Consider the following 22819-nt stretch of genomic DNA (forward strand, 5'->3'; position numbering starts at 1 on the left):
TAGGCTATTTATTACTGCCTCAACTTCAGAGCTCATTACTAAAGTGTACAGGGATTCCATTTCTTCCTGTTTCAGTCTTGGGAGGGTGTATGTGTCCAGGAATTTATCCATTTGCTTCTAGATTTTCTAGTTTATGTGCATAGAGATGTTAATAATATTCTCTGATGGTTGTTTGTATTTCTGTGGTGTCAGTGGTAAAATCCCCCTTGTCATTTCTGATTGTGTTTTTTTGAATCTTTTCGCTTTTCTTCTTTATTGGTCTTGCTAGCTGTCTATCTATTTTATTAATCTTTTCAAAAATTTAGCTCCTGGATTCCTTGATCTGTTGAATGGCTTTTTGTGTCTCAGTCTCCAATTCACCTCTGATTTTGGTTCTTTCTTGTCTTCTACTAGCTTTGGGTTTTGTTTGTTCTTGGTTCTGTAGTTCTTTTAGTTGTGATGTTAGGCTGTTGTCTTGATATCTTTATAACTTTTTGATGTGAGCATTTAGTACTATAAATTTCTCTCTTAACGCTGCCTTAGCTGTGTCCCAGAGATTCTGGTATGTTGTATCTTTGTTCTCATTACTTACAAAGAACTTCTTAATTTATGCCTTAATTTCATTATTTACCCAAAAGTCATTCAGGACCACGTTGTCCAATTTCCATGTAATTGTATGGTTTGGAGTGAATTTCTTAGTCTTGATTTCTAATTTGATTGTGCTTTGATCCAAGAGACTGTTTTTCCTGATTTCAGTTCTTTTGCAGTTGCTGAGGAGTGTTTTACTTCCACTTATGTTATCAGTTTTAGAGTATGTGCCATGTGGTGCTGAGAAGAATGTATATTCTGTTGTTTTGGGGTGGAGAGTTCTGTAGATTACCATCAGGTGCATTTGATCCAGTGCTGAGTTCAGGTCCTGAATATCTTTGTTCATTTTCCATCTTGATTTTCTTTCTAATATTGTCAACGGGGTGTTAAAGTCTCCCACTATTACTGTGTGGGAGTTTAAGTCTGTTTGAAGACCTCTCAGAACTTGCTTTATGAATCTGGGTGCTCCTGTGTTAGGTGCATATATATTAGTTTATAAGATAGTTAGCTCTTCTGGTTGAATCGAACCCTTTACTATTATGTAATGCCCTCCTTTGTCTTTTTTTTTTTTAATCTCTTTTGGTTTAAAGTCTGTTTTGTCAGAAACTAGGATTGCAACCCCTGCTTTTTTCTGTTTTCCATTTGCTTGGTAAAATTTCCTCCATCCCTTTATTTTGAGCCTATATGTGTCTTTGCACATGAGATGGGTCTCCTAATGACAGCATACCAATGAGTCTCAGCTCTTTATCCTGCTTGCCACTCTTTGTCTTTTAATTGGGGCATTCAGCCCATTTACATTTAAGGTTAGTATTGATATAGGTGGATTTGATCCTGTTATCATGATGCTAGCTGGTTATTTTGCAGACTTGTTTGTGTGGTTGCTTTATAGTGTCACTGGTCTGTACACGTCAGTGTGTTTTTTTAGTGGCCGGTAATGATCTTTCCTTTCCATATTTAGTGCTTCCTTCAGGAGCTCTTATAAAGCAGGTTTGGTGTTGACAAGTTTCCTCATTCCCTCACCATTTGCTTGTCTGAAAAATATCTTATTTCTCCTTTGCTTAGAAGCTTAGTTTGGCCAGATATGAAATTGTGTGTTGGAATTTATTTTCTTTAAGAATGTTGAATATTGGCCCCAAATCTCTTCAGGCATGTAGGGTTTCTGCTGAGAGGTCTTCTGTTAGTCTGATGGGTTTCCCATAGTAGGTGACCTGACCTTTCTCTCTGGCTGCCTTTAACATTTTTTCTTTCATTTCGACCTTGGAGAATATGATGATTATATGTATTGGAGATGATTTTTTTGTGAAGTATGTTACTGGGGTTCTCTGGATTTCCTGAATTTGATTGTTGGCCTGTCTTGCTAAGTTGGGAAAGTTCTCATGGGTGATATTCTCAACTATGTTTTTCAAGTTGGTTCCATTCTTCTCATCTCTTTCAGGGACACCAATCATTCACATTAGTTTGGTGCAAACATAAGTGTGGTTTTTGCCATTACTTTTAAGTGGCTATTTTGTCTGTCAGTTTCTGCGATGTTTTATCATGAATTTTAGTTTCTTTCCCTTGGGTTACAATGTACTTCTGTAGCTCAGTGAACTTCTTACCTATCCATATTCTAAATTCTACTTCCCTCATTTTAGCCATCTCAGCCTTAGCCCGGTTCCAAACCCTTGCTGGAGAGGTGATGCCATAATTTGGAAGAAACCACTCTGGCTTTTTGAATTTTCAGTGTTCTTGTGCTGATTCTTTCTCATCTTTGTGGGCTTATTTACCATCAATCTTTAAGGCTACTGACCTTTGGATGGATTTTTTTTCTTTCATCTTATTTGATGACTGAGGGTTTGATTGTGCTATAAGGTGGATTCAGCCAACTGGCTTTGTTTCTGGGAGATATTAGGGGGCCAATGCTCAGCTCCCAACTTCTGGACTGTGTGCTCTAACTCTGGGGGACTTGTATTGAGTCCCAACTTTGTTCTCTGGCCCCTCAAGGTTTGGAGTCCATTGTGATGCAGGGGGCCAAGGTGTGGCAGCTGCAGCAGAGTGCCAGCAGATTCAGGGGTGCTTGCCCCCTTGCCAACGTTCATCACAGTGGTGAAGGCAAGGCAACTGGGAGGGGGAATGGGGGGGCCACTGCTGGAGACTGTGTGCACAGTTGCACTGGAGGTGGTGTTGGCTTGAGGAGGGGTGCTGCCCAGTGCAGGTCTGGGTGCCTTCTCTGTGCCCCGCAAGCAGGAGTGATCACTCAGGGTGTGGGAGGATCCCCTGTTCACTTCACAGTGTTAACACAAGGGCAAGGTGCTAGTGGGGGCAGGGCTTGCTGGCTCTGTGCCCACCAAGGCTCTGTCTGCAATGGCAGTTGGCAGGGGTAGGGAGCAGGCTGCATTCCCACATGCTGGCAGGGCAAGTAGAGCAAAACCTGCTCGTGCAGACACGTTCCAGCAAAGTGATATGGGGAGTTGCCATGGGCTAAGGGGAAGCTTCAGTATCTGGAGGGAGCATGCAGGCTGGTGCGTGGCTGTAGGGGCTGCCTTGCTGGAGTTCTCCACTGTTCAGGCATGGTCCATTGGTGCTGAAGCTATGGTGTGGGTCCCCAGGGCACCCAAGGCTGCCCTGTAAGCTGGTATGGCCAGGCTGGGGCCCTGGGAGAGACCAGCAGACCAAGGGGTGCTCACTTTGGATCAACACCATCAGACGTGCAAGACTGCCCTGCAGAGATCAGGTTCAACAGTTCCCCTAGGGCAAAAGTCTCTTATGGGAACAAGTTGAGCCCAAGGGGATGGCTGTCCCTGGCTGTGCTCCTGCACCAACCCCTCTGTGCTCCACAGCCACTGTCTTGCTGCCCCACCATTTCTCTAGGCAGCTCTCCCTGCCACCTCAAGTGTCCATGGCAGTTGAGGGATCCTCTCATGATGGGGTTCCAGAAACCTGTGGTGAGAGTGGGTTGCTCCATACAGTTCAACTCACTCATTCTCCTGGAGCAGCTGTGGTTCAAAAATGAGTCCCAGTGTGCAGTAGCCCATGCATGGTTCCCAGCTTTCTCCTTCTTCAGCCCAGCTTCTGTGTTTTCCCTCCATCCACTCTTGGCACCTTTCCCTCTGAAGATCTATTAAAAGTATGCCAGTCATCTCAGTCCCTCTGTGGGAGCTGTTCCACTTGTCTGTGTCTAGCCAGCTATCTTGCCCTCACATGGTATATCTTTTTCCATCTTTTTACTTCCAACCTTTCTGTATCTTTGAATATAAAGTGTGTCTCTTGTAGACAGAATAGTTATGTTTTTAAAAAATTATGGACTGACAATCTCTGCCTTTTGATTGGAGAGCTTACACAATTCACATTTAATGTTATTATTGATATGATTTTATTTATATCTGCCATTTTGCTATTTGTTTTGTACATGTGTCATGTCTTTTTGGGTTCCTCTTTACCCCCCTTTAATGCCTTATTTTTTTTGTTGTTGTTGTTAAACCAATATTTTCTAGCACAGTATTTTAATTTCTTTTTTGGTTCTTGACTATATTTTTTGAGGTATTTTCTTAAGGGTTGCTCTAAGAGTTACTATATAGATCTTAATTTGTCACTCTTTCTTTCAATTAATGCTAATCCAAATAAAATATAAAAACTTTTTTCCAATAGAGATTCATTTACTCCTCCTACCCTCTGCTTTTGTTGGAATATATATTATACTTTTATATGCTTTGCTAAAATAATTAAATTGAAAGCCATTAGAGGGAGGTGGCTTTAATGTCCTCCATTCCTACATAAAGAAACTGAAACCTAACTAAGAATTTTAAAGAAAACCAAATGTAAGCTCAAGCAATCACAGATGCCGATTTGGTATTAGTTATATTGTCTTGAACTTTCCCATAGGGATTGTCTAAATAAGGCAATTATTCAAAATTTAATTAATCAAATAACTTCTTTGCTCTGCTTCCACATTCACCCTATAAAAGCCTTCCCTCTCTTCCCTTTAAACAGAATCTTGAACCACTTCTGGTTTGGAGCAGCCCGATTCATTAATTGCTGTCTGCTCAAATAAATTCTTTCAAATTTTAATGTTCCAACGTTTGTCAACAGTTCTAAGCCTAAAAATAGTTTTATAATATTGCTTTGAATTATGCTTTGAATTAGTTAAGAGAAGAAAGTCACACTTTTCTGGGTTTTTTTTCCATGTCTCATAATTTTTTGTTGAAAAATGTATTTTTGAAAATAGTATATTCTAGCAAATCTGAATTCTGGTTCCTTTCCTCCACACCCAGGAGTAGATGTTGATCGTTGTTAATTGTTTAGCCTCTTGCAAGGACTATTTCTGTGGAGAATGCTTTTCCCTCAGTGTGTAGCTGTTGATTTCTCTGTGAAGTTGTTTTCTTAATTTTATTTTGTTTTTAATTTTTAAGCCTAACCTCCTAGGAGTCATTCTTGGGTCAGCAGTGCAGCATAGCTTAGTGATCAGCCAAATATTACTTAGAGGTTGTGCTTAAACACATTAGGAAGTAAGATGTCTACCCTTTGCTGATGGATTTGTGTGCTGCTTGGGGAAAGGATTCAACATTCAGACATCTTACAGGTCTATTACAGCCTTTGCCTTTCTGCACTTACACAGCATCACAGTTATCCAGGAATGAGTAACTCACTAAGGCTCTCTCCAGTCCCTCCTGAGCATGAACACTGTGCTGTGCACACACACTCAGTCTCCCAGACCCCCAGGGATATTTGACAACTTATCAAGGCCCACTATGGCTATCTTATTCTCACCATCAAATTTCTTGCTGTTATGCTGTTCTATTGTTTGTCCCAACCAGTACCATGACCTCAGGCTAGCTGTGGTGTTAGCCCTTCCCGATTATTTGCCACTGAGATCACTGTTGTTTTCCAAAATACCCCTCAGCATGGTTTTTCTGTGCTCCAATACAAATCAAGCACAGCTCCCTCATGGAGCTGAGAAGAAATAGGAGCAGCACCAGACTAAAATGCCACAGAATCACACTGTTGCTGCCTAAATGCTTCTCAATTTGATGTTTGACTTTAGTCAATTTCCAGAGTCCTGATATGGTTGTTTTTGTTAATTTTATCCAGTTTTATTATTGCTTTTGACGGAGAGGACTTACTGAGCTCTTCACTCCACCATTCTGGAAGTCCTGTCCCCTGGTCGATGCAATTTTATCTCTGATTAGGATATTGATGTATTGAGCATCCTATGTAGCATAAGTTTCTGATTCTTGTATTCTTTCCCTTTTCATATATTTAGTAATATATAAATGAGTGGGTTAACATGAGCTCAGTGGGATCGTGGAGCCAGAAACTCAGCTGAGGCAGTACCACAAGACCCAACAGTATATGAACAAATAGGGAAAACATATTTATGCTCATGTCCAGCTAAGAATACGTGACATTTTTTCAGGTATTCTTCAATACAATGGATCCAATTTCTTCAGTTACAAAGTCTATACTGGTGAATTTGAAGATAACTAGGGGTGCTCTCAGTCGTTTTGAATAGAATTTAGTAATACTTAGCTGCATGTGGCCATGATTCTCACAAAGAACCAAAGATCAAAGCAGTTGTTAGTGCTATATTTTGTGCTTCTTCTAGTTTCTGAAAATTACCTCTTATTTCTGGATTGTTACCTTAGGCTTAGAGTGAATTTGGCAGAATTATATAATGTCAGTATGAACTTCATTGTTTTGCTAATTAATTGTGTCACACTCATTCTGGTTATTAACCCCTAATTATTGTGGCACCATTTTGAGGAAGGGAGTAATTTTAGGGATTGGCTCACTTTTTACCTAAACCCTAGTTGATGTAACAATAATATAGCATTTGACAATTAGCTAGGTCAGATATGGACCAGATGCACAAGAAATCTGCGAATTTTTGTTTCTGATGTCTTTCTGCTTGGAAACCTCTTCTCTTCCCACAAACCTTTAAACTCAGCTGAAGAGAAAATGCCATTTCCAAGAAGGCATCTTGGATGTTTATTGTTCGGAATTAAGCCCTCCTCACCTTATATTATCAAAAGAGTTTGCTGATCGACTATTTGAGGGGATGGCTTTCTTCTCTTCTCCCTGGATTCTCTTTCCCAATTTACTCTTCATGGAAGAGAAGTTGTTTAATATGATTGATAAGCTTGGGGAAAATAAACTGGGCAACCTCAGCTCAGCTCTGCCGTTTTTCTCCTTGAGGGCAATCCTACTTTTGGGTAGCAGAAGATCTCTGGAACTCAGTAGCATAGTTTTGACCCAATTTTGCCTGTGACAGAGTGAGTTAATCTGCCTAATTAGTTGGCTATACCCTCCTATTTAGCCTGTATTAGTAATAAAAGTTCATAATTTGGCCTCTCAATCATTCTTTTACATTTTTTTCTCAAATTACTCAAAATCTCTTGAGGGTGTGGAAAGAAAGAGGGACTATTTATTTGACTCTCTTGTAGAGCACAGCAAAGATTTTAATATCTCATAATTCAGGTGGCTTTTTACCATGAATATAGTAGTTATTATTGAAGCACACTTTCCTCTAGAACATTGCTACACAAACAGTGGGTACAGGGGCCGGGTACATTAGTATCATATGTGATCTTCTTAAAAATGGAAAATATTGGTCCTGACCCCAGATTTAAAAAGTTACAGCCTTCATTTTAACAAGATCTCCACTGCAGATTTAGGTGCACATGAACATTTGAGAAGCACTGCCCTAGGTGTCTTACCCCTAGAGAACAGGTGCATACACTGGTCATTCTCTGATTTCTCTCAGTGCTTAATACACTTCTTGTGCCATAAGATTCTAATGATTTGTTAACTAAATCTCTTAAAACAAATTCTAAAAACTGAAAATGCACTCATACTTTATTTTTAATTTTTTCTTGAGATAAAATTTACATTACATAAAATTCACAATTTTAACCATTTTAAAGTGTACAATTCAGTGGGATTTAGTATATTTACAATACTGTAAAACTAACATCACTATTTAATTCCAGAAGATTTCCTTCATCCTAAAAAGAAATTCTATACCTTCCAGTATCCCTTCCCCCCACCTATTGGTAAGAACTACCTTGCTTTCTGTCTCTGTGGATTTGCCTCTTCTGTACGTTTCATATGAATGGAATGATACATTGATACATTATGTGGCCTTCCTTTTGTGGCTTCTTTCACTTAGCAAAATGTTTTCAAGGTTCATCTATAAAACTTTATTCCTTTTTATGGCTAAATAATATTCCATTGCATAAATATACCACATTTTATTTATCCATTCATCAGTTGGCAGGCATTTGGGTTGTTTTTACTTTTCGGCTATTATGAATATTGATATTCATATGAAGATTTGTGTACAAATTTTTATGAGAACATGGTTTTTAATTTTGGAGGAGTATATTCACAGGAGTGGAACTACTAGGTCCTATAGTAACTATATATTTAACTTTGAGTAACTGCAAAACTATTTTCAATAGCAGCTGCACCATTTTACATTCCCACTAGCAGTGTACAGGAACTAAAATTGTTTATACCCTTGCCAACCCTTGTTATTTTTCATTTTAAAAAAATTGTACCCATTCTAGTGAGCATGAAGTGCTACCTCATTATTGGTTTTATTTTTAGTAGAGATGGAGTATCACTATGTTACCCAGGCTGGTCTCCAACTCCTGGGCTCAAGTAACCCTCCTGCCTTGGCCTCCCAAAGCACTGGAATTATAGGGGTGAGCCACCACACCTGGCCCATTGTAGTTTTGCTTTGCATTTCCCTAATGACTAATGATGTTGAGCATATCTCCAGGTTCTTACTGGCCATACCTTCTTTGGAGAAATGTTTATTAAAAAGCATTGCCCATTTTTAACTGTTACTCGTCTATCGTTGAGTTGTAGGAGGTCTTTATATATTCGGAATACTAGACGTTTAGCAGATATATGATTTGCAAATATTCTCTCCCGTTGTGTGGGCTGTCTTTTCACTCAATTAATAGTTTCTTTTGATGCACAACTTTTAAATTTTTGATGAAATAAAAATTATCCTTTTTTTTATTTTGATATGTATGGTTTTGGTGTCATATTTAGGTAACCATTGCTTAGTCCAAGTTCACAAAGATATACATCTATGTTTCCTTCTCAGAATTTGATAGTTTTAGTGCTACATTTAGGTCCCTGATTCATTTTGGGTTAATTTTTGTATATGGTGTAATATAGGGGTTCAGCTTCGTTATTTTGCACCTGGATATCCAGTTGTCCTAGCACCATTTGTTGAAAAAACTATTCTTTCCCTATTAAATGGTCTTGACACCATTGCAGAAATAAGTTGACTGTAGATGGACGGACTCATTTCTGGATTCTCACTTCTATTGCATTGAGATTACATAGATAGATAGGTAGATAGACAGATGATAGATAGATAGATAAATAGATAGATAGATAGATAGATAGATAGATAGATAGATAGATAGATGATAGATAGATAGATAGATAGATAGATAGACAGGTAGACATAGAGATATCTTATGCCGATACCACACTGTTTGAATACCATTGTTTTGAAATTGAAAAGTGTGAATGCTCTGACTTTGTCCTTCTTTTTAAAGAGTTTTGGCCATTTTTGGTCCCTTGCAATTCCAAATGAGTTTTAATATCAGCTTGTCATATAAGATCATGTCATCTGCAAATAGGGATAGTTTTATTTCTTCCTTTCCTGTGTGGATGCATTTTGTTTCTTTTTTCTTTTCTTTTTCCCCCTAATTCCCTGGGTAAAATTTCAAGTACAAAGTTGAAAGGAAGTGACAACAATGGACATCCTTGCCTTTTTCCTGATTTTAGAAGAAAAGCTTTCAGACTTTCAACATTAAGTATGATGTTAGGTGTGGGTTTCTTATAGAAACCCTTTATTAAATTGAAAATGTTTTCTTTACTCCTAGTTTGCTAAGTGTTTTTTATCATGAAAGCATATTGGATTTTGTCAAATGCTTTCTCTTTGTCTATTGAAGTGATCACATGTATTGTTTCTTTCATTTTATTAATATGGTGTATTACATTGATTAATTTTTAAATATTGAACTACCCTTGCATTCCTGGGATAAATCTCACTTGGTAATGGTGTATAATCCTTCTAATGTTCTGCTGTAGTCGGTTTATTAGTACTTTGTTGAAGATTTTTGCATGTATATACGTTAGGGATATTAGGCTGTAGTGTTTTTCTTAAAAAAAAAAGCTACATGTTTTTGGCATTGTATTGAAGTAGTATTAGCCTCATGATATGAGTTAAAAATCATTACTTCCTCTTCGTTTTTTTTTTTTTTTGGAAGAGTGAGAAGGATTAGTCTTAACCCTCCTTTTAATATTTGGTAAAATTCACCAGTGACGCCATTTTGCTCCTGAACTTTTCTTTTGGGAAGTTTTATGATTATTAATCCAACTTCCTTATTTGTTATATGTCTATTCAGATTTTCTATTTCTTCTGAGTCAGTTTCAGTAGTTTGTGCCTTTCTAGGAATTTGTCTGTATTATCTAAGTTATCTAACTTTTTGCCATACAGTTGTTCATAGCATCCTCTTATAATTATTTTCATTTCTGTAAGGTCAGTAGCAATGTCCTTAATTTCATTCCTGACTTCTTGCTACTTTCAAAATTATCTTTGTCTTTTTCTTTCAATAGTTTGATTATGATTTGTCTAGGGGTAAATCTCTTTGAGTTTATCCTGTTGGGTTTTGTTAAATTTCTTGGGTGTGTAGATTAATGTGTTTCATCAAATTTGGGGAGTTTTGAGCCATTATTTATTTAAATATTCTTCTGCCTTTTTTCTCTTCCCTCTCCTTCTAGGACTCCTCTTATGTGTATGTTGGTATATATGATGATGTCTCACAGATCTCTCATGCTGTATTCATTTTTTTCTTTATTCTCTTCTCTTTCTGCTCCTCAGATTGGATAATCTTAATTGATTTATCTTCAAATTAACTGATATTTTCTTCTGCCTGCCCAAATCTTCAGTTGATGAATTTTTCATTTTAGTTATTGTACATTTCAACTCTTAAATTTCTATTTGGTATCTTTTAATAATTTCTATCCCCTTATTTCTAGTCACTATTTTATGAGATGTTTTCATGCTTTTCTTTTTCTAAGCAGGATTTCCTTTAGCTCTTTGAACATATTTAAAATAGCTACTTTAAAGTCTTTGTCTTACAAGTCTAATGTCTGGGCTTTCTTAGGAGCCAGTTATATTAATTGCCATTTTTTCTATGTATGGGCCATATTTTCCTGTTTCTTTTCGTGCCCCCAAATTTTTGTTGCAAATTTGACAAGTTGGATATTACAGCATGGAAACTCTGGAAATCAGATTCTTCCCCTCTTCAGAGTTTGCTTTTTCTGCTTGTTGTAGTTGTCGTTTATATTTTAGTGATTTTTTAAAACTAGTTTTAAAAAATTAAGCTAATTTACAAAACTAGTTTTAAAAAATCACTAAAATTAATTCTGTATTATTTGTCATGTGTGCCCCCTGAAGTCTCTGTTCCATTAGCTTAGTCGTCAGCTAAAGATTTAACAAAGATTTCTATAAATATCCTGAACGAAAAAATTTCCCAATCTTTGCAGAAGTGTCTGTTTTGATGCATGACTTCAATATTCAGCCTGGCAATTTACAACTCAGCTATAGCTTTCACTTTCTGATCGCACAGAGCCTGAGGATCAGCCAGAGGTGAGAGCTTATGGCTTTCTCAAGTCTTTCCTGAGCATGCAGACAGCCCTGTGCATGTCCATGGCCTTCTAGATTTTTGGGATATGTTGGAGCTTTTCAAAACTTTTGTTCCCCGAAATATCTCATTCCCAGCCTTTCTGATCAATCATTTTGCTTAGTATATTGTTTTCCCTGTTTTCCATTGCCTCATGTGACAGGGGAAAAAATATTTGCCTGTAAATGTTTTTGAGCAACGGTTTCCAAGTAGTGGCTTTAGTACTGGGTGACTTCTGACTTAGGTAAGATAAAACAAATCTTTTGAGCCAACCTTCCAAGGAACCACCAGGCAGACCAAGGACGATCTTTGCAAAAGAGGTCTATTCTGCTTCTTCAGTGCTGGAACTGGCAATGCAGGCTTCTATTGTCAAGGCTACTGCTGAGCTGAGGAAAAAAGGATAGAACTAGTGTAAGTTAAAACACCACAAAGCTCACTATAATTATAAAGATTCAGCAGTTTTTCTTGAATAAATGCTCCGTGAGTTGTTGCAAGCTTTTGTTAGTTTTCAGCGTTCCAAAAATATTGATTCTGACAGGTTTTTTTCCCCATTTTTTAGTTGATTTTAATGAGGGATAGACTTTTAGAGTTGCTTACCCTGCCTCTTGTGCTGACGTCATTCCTCTGCACACATACTTTTAATCAGAATGAGTCAGGTACATAAAGGAGCAAATGCATTATAGGTCAACAGGTTACTTTCCAAATTGTCTCTTCAAATTCTCTTTTCTTTATGAGAAAATATTTTGCTGAGACTTGCTTCTTAAGAAATGACCTGTGATTTATATCATGATTCAAATTTTATGTTGCAAATCTTCATATGAGCAAACGCATCTCTGAAGAGATCCAGTGAGAGAGTTGCTCAATCATCAAGATGAAACGAGAGCGCCAGGCCAGGATGAAAATAAACTAGTGATGAACAAGAAGAAAGATAGATGGTGAGTGCTTATCCAAGTTACAGGTTTGAGCAATGTAATGGGTAGCGACAGCCCAGGTAAATCAAACTTGGGCAACCTTATCTAACAGTTTTTGCCACCTCAATATGGACATAGACCAATAAATTCAAATTAAGAACCTATGTTTACCTCATGGAAAAGTGAAATCATTTCTATGTTACTCCAAAATACAGAAGATCAAAACAAAAATCAGATGCTTCCTTCCTACAGAGCTAGACACCGTAGACTGTAGTAGGACCACATTGTGTTTGGGTATGCAATAAGAAATATATTTAATGATTTTACTGACTCTTATTCTCAAATTAATGCCCTGTTTATTACTGGTAATCTACTTAGGAGGCCATAGCACATTTAAACAGTGTTTCTTGAGCAAAGAAAAAAAATACATTGTGATATATTCAATACCTTTCATGTACTAACAGATCATAAGATGCAAGTTAAATAAACTAACCATTAAGAGGACACAGAAAAGTCAATCAAATAATTTGCTCATTAGATGATCTTTGAGAGAAATTGTCTACCATATTTATGTTGTTAAATCAATTTATTATTTATTTATTTATTTTTGAGACGGAATTTCGCTCTTGTTGCCCTGGCTGGAGTGCAATGGCGCGATCTTGGCTCACCACAACCTCCACCTCCTGGATTCAAGCGATTCTCCTGCCTCAGCCTCCCCAGTAGCTGGGATTACAGGCATGCATCACCAGGCCTGGCTAATTTTGTATTGTTAGTAGAGACGGGGTTTCTCCATGTTGGTCAGGCTGGTCGTGAACTCCCAGCCTCAGTTGATCCGTCGGCCTCAGCCTCCCAAAGTGCTGGGATTACAGGCGTGAGCCACCGCGCCTGGCCAATCCATTTATTTTAGTTGCAAGAAGTCTTTGCAATAACCAAGGCCAATGTTTTCACTTAAAAATTATTTATTAATATTATTATCAATTATTCTAAACATAAAATATGAAAAGAAAATAATATAATAAACTTCATACATCACCATCCAGCTTTACAAAATATGAACATTGAATACATATTTAATAACATCTAATGATTTTCATGGGTAGTACTTTCATTGTTATTTATTTCTAGATATTATATAATTCTCAAAATGATCCATAAATCATTCAGATGTACATGTGAAGTTTTCAAATGTGTATATTGTTTATATATGTATCTGTTTGTATTTACTCTCTTTTTATTGTTAATTAGTACATTGTAATAAGCAAAAATTATCTATATGATATTGGCTCTTTGAAATAATCTGAGACTACTTTGCAACCTAGTATGAGGTAAATCTTCATAAATGTTTTATGTGAACTTGAAAAGAAAGTATATTCTCTACCTATTCTGTATATACTCATTAGATATAGATTATTTTTCTATTTTGAGCAGTTTTTCTGCTCAAACTTTAAAAATTCTTACTAACATTTGTGTCTCCTTGTCTAATAGAGGTATATTAAAGTTCCCCCATGATTGTAGACTTCTCAACTTCTCTTATAATCCTGGCTTTAAAAATGTTATATATTTTAAGGATATGGTATCAGGTGGCTACAAGTTCTCAACTGTTATATTTTTGTTTCTTTTAATGTGTGTCAATGTGATGTGTAGTATGTTGGTCACGATAGACTATGTACTTCTATAGTGACAAATAATCCCAAAATCAATAATGTAAAACAGTTTTAAAAAGTATTTTGCTCACACTACACTGCATGTTCAACATGAGTTGACCCCATTGAGGTTTTATCTCGATATCTCACCTGTTTCCATGATCACCACAGCAGTGAAGAGAATATGGCAACTTATGCAATGCCTCTTAAAGCTTCCACCTGGACATAACACACGTCCCTTCTACTTACATTTCATTTATCAAGGCAAATCACATGGCCACATCTATCGTTAAGAGGGTAGGGAAATGCAATTTTACCACGTGCTTGAAAGGGGAAAGAACTAAAACGATTTGGTAAACTGTATTAATGACTGCAATATGTAATGCCCCCACTTAATTCCTACAGAAACCAAAAGCAGTAGCTGATGAATAGGCAAAAATAAAAAGGATAAAAAGGCATAATGTGGCCCCTTTTCCATTACGTGTTTCTGAGCCTGAGGGAGGCCTGAGCTGTGGGAATGGGAAAATGCTTTGAATTCATTAGAGAGTGACGTTTTCATTCAAATTGACTTTTTAATACCTAGAAATCTGACTTTCCCCATGTCAGAGAAAAAAATTTAAAAATTATTGGATCTGTGCTAGAAATGTCATCTAGTTAGGAGAGAAGAGCTAGAATAGTTCTGAACATCAATGGTAGAGAATAGATTTGCTCCCCATTAACACATCCAGTCAGATGTGTTAACACATTTCTGACTATGCGTCTCACTAATTAAGTCAGTTTTTCATTATTTCTATTCTGCCCCAGTCTAGAATTTAAGCACTGTTTATTGAACACCATCCCAATCTGATTACCGCATCAAATTTTGGCTTTCCCCTAACAAACAAACAAAAAAATTAGGATGCAAGCAGAAAACAACTTCATTTATTTCACTGTCTCTTTTAATTTGTTGAATAATTCTTTCCTTATCTCTGAATGAAATCCTAGATTGGTCTCTAGATTTTATAATTAGTATTATATAACAAAAAGCCCTCTTATCATATTCAGTCACAAGAATACATTCAATTTAGTACTTCAAAACACCTAATCAGTATGTTAATCAAAACTCCTGTCTGGTCTAGTGTTATAAACCACTCCAGCTCATACCCACTTGATTTGTGGATGTCCATAGTGTGGGAGAGGGCATGGTCGCCTGCTCCTATCTTCCTTGTTCTTCTCTTCCCATTCATTAATTTTCTGGTTCCTAAGGATGAGAGGGATTAGGCGAAAGGGCAGAATGTTAAGTTTTTGGTACAGGTGTCCTCCGACATTGATCACCCCAGATGTGGCATATGTATAATTGCTAGCCCTCTCCCTCCTAGAAATCATGTGGGTTTTTCAGAGACTGTACCACTAGGACTACTGACCGCAGCTCCTTTGGCAGAAGTTTCAACCGCAAATGGTTAGCACCCACAAAAGGTTTTCACGAGTAATTATTGTAATTGAACAAATATTGCTTGTAATTAGTACTGTTCTCTGAATGAATAAAATAAATCAAGTAAATTGGTGGTACTCTTGACATCTCATAGTTACCTACCATTTACTTGACATTTGTTTTTTTAATCATACATTTCAGTTCAGCAGCTCATATTATGAAAAACAAACCCACACACCATAGCTGGAAATAACCAAACTTCATCATTTTCAATATTTTGTATAAAGACACTTACATAGGTTAAAAATGTTTCTGCTCTGCAGCTATAAAGTAAAAGAAGGAGCTATTTGGGATTCCAACTCTATTCAGATGTTCTTGACACAATCAGCTGTATGTTCAGTGCCCTGGGTCATATTTGTAACTCTAAGAAAACCCCTGAAGTGATGAACACACAATTATAAAAAACAAGAGCCCTAGTTTTTAAACCAGATAAAACCACATAGGGCTTCGCAAACTACAGCCCACAGGCCAAATCCAGCCCACAGCCTGTTTCCACACAGCCTATAAGCTAAGGATTTTTTTTTAAATATGTGTTAGATAGTTAGAAAAAAAACAGAAGAAGAATATTTTACGACATGTGAAAATCATATGTAACTCAAATTTCAGTGTCCATAGATAAAGTGTTACTGGGACACAGTCACCCTCATTCATTTATGATTGTCTATAGCTGCTTTTGTGCTACAAAAACAGAGCTGAGTTGTGTGGCAGAGACTATATGACCCTCAAAACCTAAATCGTTTACTATCTGGCCCTTTGTAGAAAAAGCTTGTTGACCCTTGATTGTCGATTGTCGGTTTGTTCAATTCAGAGTAAATATTGTTCAATTAATGCATCAATTTTAAACTATCTGCACAGCAAACTGAGGTAACTCCATAAATATCAAATTATTTCTGCCTGATTAGTTGTCCTGACGGTGATACCACCCCCAAATGTTTCTTGTTCAGCAAACCCTATTAGTCGCCCACCCAGATCCCTCAGACCTTACTATTTCAGTGTCCTCTGTTCAACGTTCAATGGCTGGTATCTGCATCTCTGTATCCAAAGGCTTTGTGTCAGAACTGGGAAAGGCTGCTCTGCCTACTCATGTGTAGCCAGCTGAAAATGCCAGGCGATTAACACCTCCCCTGCCCCAGCAGCCCTTAACAAACGACTTACAGGATTTGCTGTATAAATACCCCAGTTCTATTGACTATGGAGTGGGCTAATTCTGAGCTGTGGTATTTTTCTTTTTCTTTTTCTTTCTTTTTTTTTTTTTTTTTTACACCATTTCTCAAGAGTTTCTGTCTGAGATTAAGCACCAGTTGCCCATTATAGCAACTAGCTTAATAATACACTTTTCTTTTCTGGCTGCCTTTTCTTCCCAGTATTAGTTCTCCATTTCCCTGCCTGCACCTCTATCCACCCCTGAATAAACTACTTGCACTGAAATCCTTGTCTCAGGATCTGCTTTGAGAATCCAAACTAAGACATCACACAATTAGACAACATTTAGCTTTTAATATTGGCTTCCTAGACAACCTCAAAATATCCTCGTTCTCAGACAGCAAGGCACCTCAGTTTTCAATATTATTCTTATAATTCTGAGCTTTTAGTACCACTTAACAATGGAGGTTGAGTGAATGTGAGAGGTAGAGACCATGACATGAATCAAAGAAAGGCTTGAAACACAACATTAGGGGAACTAATGTCTTCCACATATCTGCACTCTTTAGCTAGATGTCCTAAACACTCCTCAAATTCTACCAAACTTTCCCAATATATTTCTAAGCCTCTATGAAGTCACCATTTTTCACATTAGGATGCTGAGATTGAGGAAGGTTAACCCAAATTACCAGCATGTTGTACATTTTCATCAAAGACAGACCAGAGGAAAGGGGCTGAAAAAATAGTTATGGTTTACATTTGATACTAAAGAATTTTGAACTGTATAAATGTAAGTTGCTAAACTGGCTGCCAGAAAATGAAACAAGTTAGGGAAATCAGCATAGTGTGGAGTTACACAGACTCAAATTTAAAATTTGAGGTTCTCCACTTACAAGCTGTATGATTTTAGGTTAAGTGGCTTAACCTTTCAAAGACTCAATTATGCATCAATGAAACAAGAGGTAGTGATTGAAAAATTAAATGAAATAATGTGCATTCAATAAATAGTAGCTTTTATAATTTTTTAATTTCCATTTTTTAATTTTTAATTTTTATCGATACATAAGTCATACAAATTTATGGAGTATATGTGATATTTTGATATAAGCATATAATGCGACTTTTTATCATTTTTATTTTCCTAGGAGTCTAAGTAAGATATTGCTTCGGATGAAGATTCTGGCATTTCCCACAGTTATTCCACTCCAGTATGGAAAAGGAGCTGATCTTCTATTGGCACAAATGCTAGCTCATATTCAGGATAAAAAGTTCAACCTTTTTGTCCTGTCCCACAGTTTACAAATCTGCACTTAAACAGCAGAATGCCATTATTTGGTCACTCATTAGAGAATATAATTTAAACTCTCTGCTATTCATCATTTGTTGAAAGCACAACAAAAATAAATAACGTAAAAGGAAGGTAATCATATTTCTACCTTTGGAACTGGGAAAAACTTGAATTCCTCTAGGTGATGTCAATACTCCTTTCTGGTAAGAAGAGCCATGTACTTTCTCGCATTTTCCTCTTTGCTTTGACCTTAGACTTCTAGGGATTTAGACTCACATTTTCATAAACATATTTATGTATTTATAATGAAATGTTCTATGTATTCTTTTTTTATATATAATTATTTTTTCCCCAAATCAAGTTTTTATACTTTTTGTTTTGTCCTTGTTATTTCTGTAATTTTTTTAAAAGCTATTCATTTTTGTTGTTTATTTGTTCATTTGGGTTTTTGTGAAAATGCGGTTAAGAAATAAAGTCAATAACTTAAAAAATGGAAAATAGCCCAGTATATATGTTTTTAGGGTATATTAAATGCAGTGAAGCTTGGCATTGGAGGCAAAGATTTTTGCAGGCTCATTTGAACCATGACTCTATTGAGCTAGGGTCTTCTTTCCTCATAATTATGGTTCCTTCTGGTGTATCATTTATTCTCCTAAATATGTCATTTGATATTTTTTATCATAAACAAAATGAAAAACGTGATGCCATTCTTATTTCTTTGTTCATTCCCTCAACAGATATTTATTGAGACTATCCAGAGCTGAAGATACAGCAGTCATCAAAGCATAGAAATTCTTCACTCTCAAGGACCTTACATTCTAGTAAGAGAAGAAGAAAATAAATAAACTCTGTTCTCTCTGTTCTGTCATCTATAAAGAGCCACAGTATGCTGGTGATTTGGTTTAACCTTACTTGACCTCAGTTTCTTCATGTGACAGGTAGTGATCAAATAAAGGCATAGAGATATGTTGGGAAGTTTTGAGTTTTTAAGTGCTATGTAGGAAATGAAGGCAGGGTAAAAGTATAGTAAGTAACAAAGGAGGCTATTATTTATGACAGAGTGGTCAAAGATGTCTTTGAGAAGGTGGCATATAAGCAAAGACCTGAGTTGAAGTGAAGGAGCATGCCATTCAGTTATCTGGGGGAAGATTGTGCAGCAGAGAGGACTGCAGGAGCAAGGGCCTTGAAGTAGGAATACACCTGGCATGTTCAAGAAATAGCAAAGAGGTCAGTGTGGATGAAAGGCAACAGGCAAAGCTGTAGCATTCAGAGATGAGCTCAAAAAGATAGGCAAGGAACAAGATCACGTAAATCGAAAAAGCCTTTGGTTTTATTCTGATTAAGATGGGAAGCCATTGCCGGGAGGGGAGAATAAATTTAGGAATGACATTATAGTTTTAAGATATTCTTTTGGCAACTATAGAGTTACAAGCATAGACACAGAGAGACCAGTTAGGAAGTTGTTGCCATAATCGGGGCAAGAGATTAGATTATTGAGACTTGGACCAGGGGATATGGTAAATCATCAGTGGTCAGAGTCTAAACATATTTTGAAGGTAAAGCCAACAAGAATTGCTTAACGGGTCGAATGTGGGAGAAAGAAAATGAAGAATTTTCTCACAGACTAGCTTCTGGTAATGAAGCCGAGCACCATTTCATGAGCTGGGCACCATAAGATAGGTTCATATCCTGATATGAACTCTGGCTCTGCATCTTCATGTCAACATATCTGGTGAGTCAGCATAGTGGGCAGTAAATGTCTTTCTAGAAGCCATTTCTACAGCTAGCAGTAACTAGAACTGACTGTGAATGTAACCCAAACTAAATATATTCTCAACTCAATTTCCCTTTAGCTGGATCTCAAAATTGCCCATGGCCACTCCAGCATCACTCAACTCAAGGGAAAGTGTGATGGAGTGAAAGTTGAAGTAGAAAGAGCCAGCGGTTTTTAACTGTTTGCAGTTAAAATATCTAATTTTTGCAAATTTTACAAAGCTGAAGGGTTATAAGAACACATTGCTAGGGCTTCCCCAAGAGCCTTAGAATGAGCTTTTTTAAGTGCAGGCCCCTGCATCTTAAAGCCAGTTAGCTTCACAGTCTTTTCACTTCTGTATGTAGTTTTGGAGATAGGAGTAGGAATCAGTCTAGGAGGCTGAGTGAATGAACTGTCAATGCAGAAGGAGAACTAAGAGAGAAGAGTAACTTATAAGCCAAATAAAGATCTTAACGATGAGACCAGTCAGATGAGGACTAAGAACTGAGAAATGTATTTGGCAACATGAAGGTCATAGTGAACTTAAGAGAAGATGAATTATTGGAGAGCAAGAGTGAATTGAATGAATGTGTTCAGTCAAGAGAGACTGGGGGAAGGAGACAATGAGTAAGCACAATCCTCTTGACACCGTCTTTTCACTTACTTTACAGATCCAAATCTTTTGTGAGTTATATGAGTAGTTATTATATCAAGAATTCTTCCTGTAAAGAAATAATCCATCCTCCACTCAGTCCACCTCTTATATCACACTTCAGGTCCTACAAAATGTTCGGCATTTTCCCAACTACATCCACCTCCTTGGCACATTAAAATGAGTGTTGTACCAAATGCCCATCAATGATAGACTGGATAAAGAAAATGTGGCACATATACACCATGGAATATTATGCAGCCATAAGAAAGAATGAGTTCATGTCCTTTGCAGGGACATGGATGAAGCTGGAAGCCATCATTCTCAGCAAACTAACACAGGAATAGAAAACCAAACACCGCATGTTCTCACTCAAAAGTGGGTGTTGAGCAATGAGAACACAGGGAGGGGAACATCACACACCAGGGCTTGTAGGGGGTGGGGGGCAAGGAAAGGGAGAGCATTAGGACAAACACCTAATGCATGCAGGCATTAAGACCTAGATGATGGGTTGATGGATGCAGCAAACCACCATGGCACATCTATACCTAAGTAACAAACCTGCACATTCTGCCCATGTATCCCAGAACTTAAAATAAAAAAAAATTAAAAAGAGTGTCATATTGCTTTATCCTATGAAATGTAGTGAATTTGACATTTAGATAATTAAACAGGCATTTATTAGAAATATGGGAAATTCTCTATTGATATCCATGTTAAGACATTTCTATGAAAACTGTAGAATGATGAGGAGACCCTTGTCTGTGGCACATGCCAATGAGATTAAATATTGGCACTTAACGTATCACGGGAATCTGGGGAGAAGCCCAGTATTATTAAAAATAGAGGATGGGGACTACAGAATAACATGTAAAACACTACTTATTGAGTAGAGTTATGAACTAAAAATAGCATTGCTATGCTATTGGGATTGAGGTGAAAAGAGTGAAAAGGGAGCTTTCAATGAGAACAATATTAAATCCCCTATCTATGCTGATAATATCAGACCTAACAACTGCCACCAAAACCAGAGCAATGATATAGTGTGGGTTCAGGAAGTAGGGATGTCAGTAAGGCAGGTTAAAACCTAAGGCAGGAGAACAAAACAAGATGTGATCCACTGTGATTCTGAAGAAGGGAAAGCCAGTGAAAACATTCCTCTTTTGCCTTTATTCTAAAGGATGTGCCTTTGGGTGGTTTATAAAATGAAGTTTAGCTCCTTCTCAATTTTGTGAACATCTCTGTTGCTCTAAGGGCAGCTATTTCTAGACATTGCCAAGCTTGGATGGAGGTATATGTTTGGAAATGTTATACAGGCAGAGTAGTACAGTGGGGAAGAGACCTACATTCAAGGTCAGAATATTTGGATCACATCCTGATTTTTCAATGAGGCTTATAATATTTTATTTGTATAAATTTAAGGGGTACAAGTATACTTAATGTTACATGGATATATTGTGTAGTGGTGAAGTCTGGGCTTTTGGGGTAACCATCACCTGAATAGTGTACATTGTACCCATTAAGTAACTTCTCATCCTTCACCCCCCGATACCCTTCCACCCTTCTATATCTCCAGTGTCAATTATCTCACATTCTATGTCCATGCATACACATTATTTATCTCTCACTTATAAGTGAAAACATGCAGTATTTGACTTTTTGTTTCTGAATTGTTTCACTTAATATAATGGCTTCCAGTTCCATCCATGTTGCTGCAAAAGACATGATTTCATTCCTTTTTATGGCTGATTAGTATTTCATGGTATATGTGTATATACATATATATTTATGTGCATACATATTTATATGTACATGTGTTTATATGTACATATATTTATATGTACATAATGTATTTATATGTATATGTGTACATATATTTATATTTATATACATATATATTTATGTGTATACACACACGTGTCACGTTTTCTTTATTCAATCATCCATTGATGGGCACTTTAGAGACAAACTCTGACTTCAGCTGCAATACTTATAATTACACATCTAGTCATGTCATTCCCTTATCTAAAACCTTTCAGGTGTTAAAAATTGTGAGAAAAATGGGGCTTATGCTCTTCATCCACACAAGGCCCCCTATGGCTGTATCCTACCTCTTTCACCAGTGTGATCTCTGTTTACCCTCCACCCAACCCCTAAGAGCCTAGTGAGACTGAACTGCTTGACATTTCCTCCTGAACTGTGTTCTTCCAGAGGAGACATTGTTCCCTTCTTTTCCCACCAAACTCATTTATATTTATTCTCAACGTTCAGTTCAGCTGTCATCCCCTTCAAAAATCCTTCACTGGATCCAGTTGGACTGAGGCCCTCTCCCTGCTGTTTCCATAACATGTCATATTAGGTTGAAAAACATCTGTGACCCTGACTATGAGGGCATGGCCTGTGTTTTTGTTGTCTCTATATCCCGAGGCCCACAACGGGAAAATTAGTCACTCCAGAAAAAAACCTATTGGACCAAACAATCATAAATTGAGGGAAATAACACTTGCCTAATACCTAACAGATTACTGGCAAGCAAAAGTTGGGTATTAACATAATACATGTAAGAGTGTATGGAGGAATGAGCATTTACTTAACCCTTAATATTTTTATTTATGCATTCATTCCCAAAATATTTATTGAATATCAACCATATGTCTGCAGCACTGGAGATATAACAGAGAATATCATTGACCAAGTCCT

At 37.0% G+C, this 22819-nt stretch overlaps 1 long non-coding RNA gene across 1 annotated transcript; it reads right to left on the bottom strand.

Annotated features, from left to right (window-relative positions):
• Nucleotides 1-7409: 7409 nt before the first annotated feature.
• LOC117977668 (uncharacterized) lies at nt 7410-16880 on the bottom strand. The gene is made up of 4 exons (XR_004668842.3): nt 16264-16880; nt 14960-15052; nt 11856-12164; nt 7410-11644 (listed from the first exon to the last, which is right to left on the bottom strand). It is a non-coding gene; the product is annotated as an uncharacterized LOC117977668 (long non-coding RNA).
• Nucleotides 16881-22819: the final 5939 nt, after the last annotated feature.

The sequence above is a fragment of the Pan paniscus genome, chromosome X (genome assembly GCF_029289425.2).
Source record: "Pan paniscus chromosome X, NHGRI_mPanPan1-v2.0_pri, whole genome shotgun sequence".
Classification (NCBI taxonomy): Eukaryota; Metazoa; Chordata; class Mammalia; order Primates; family Hominidae; genus Pan; species Pan paniscus.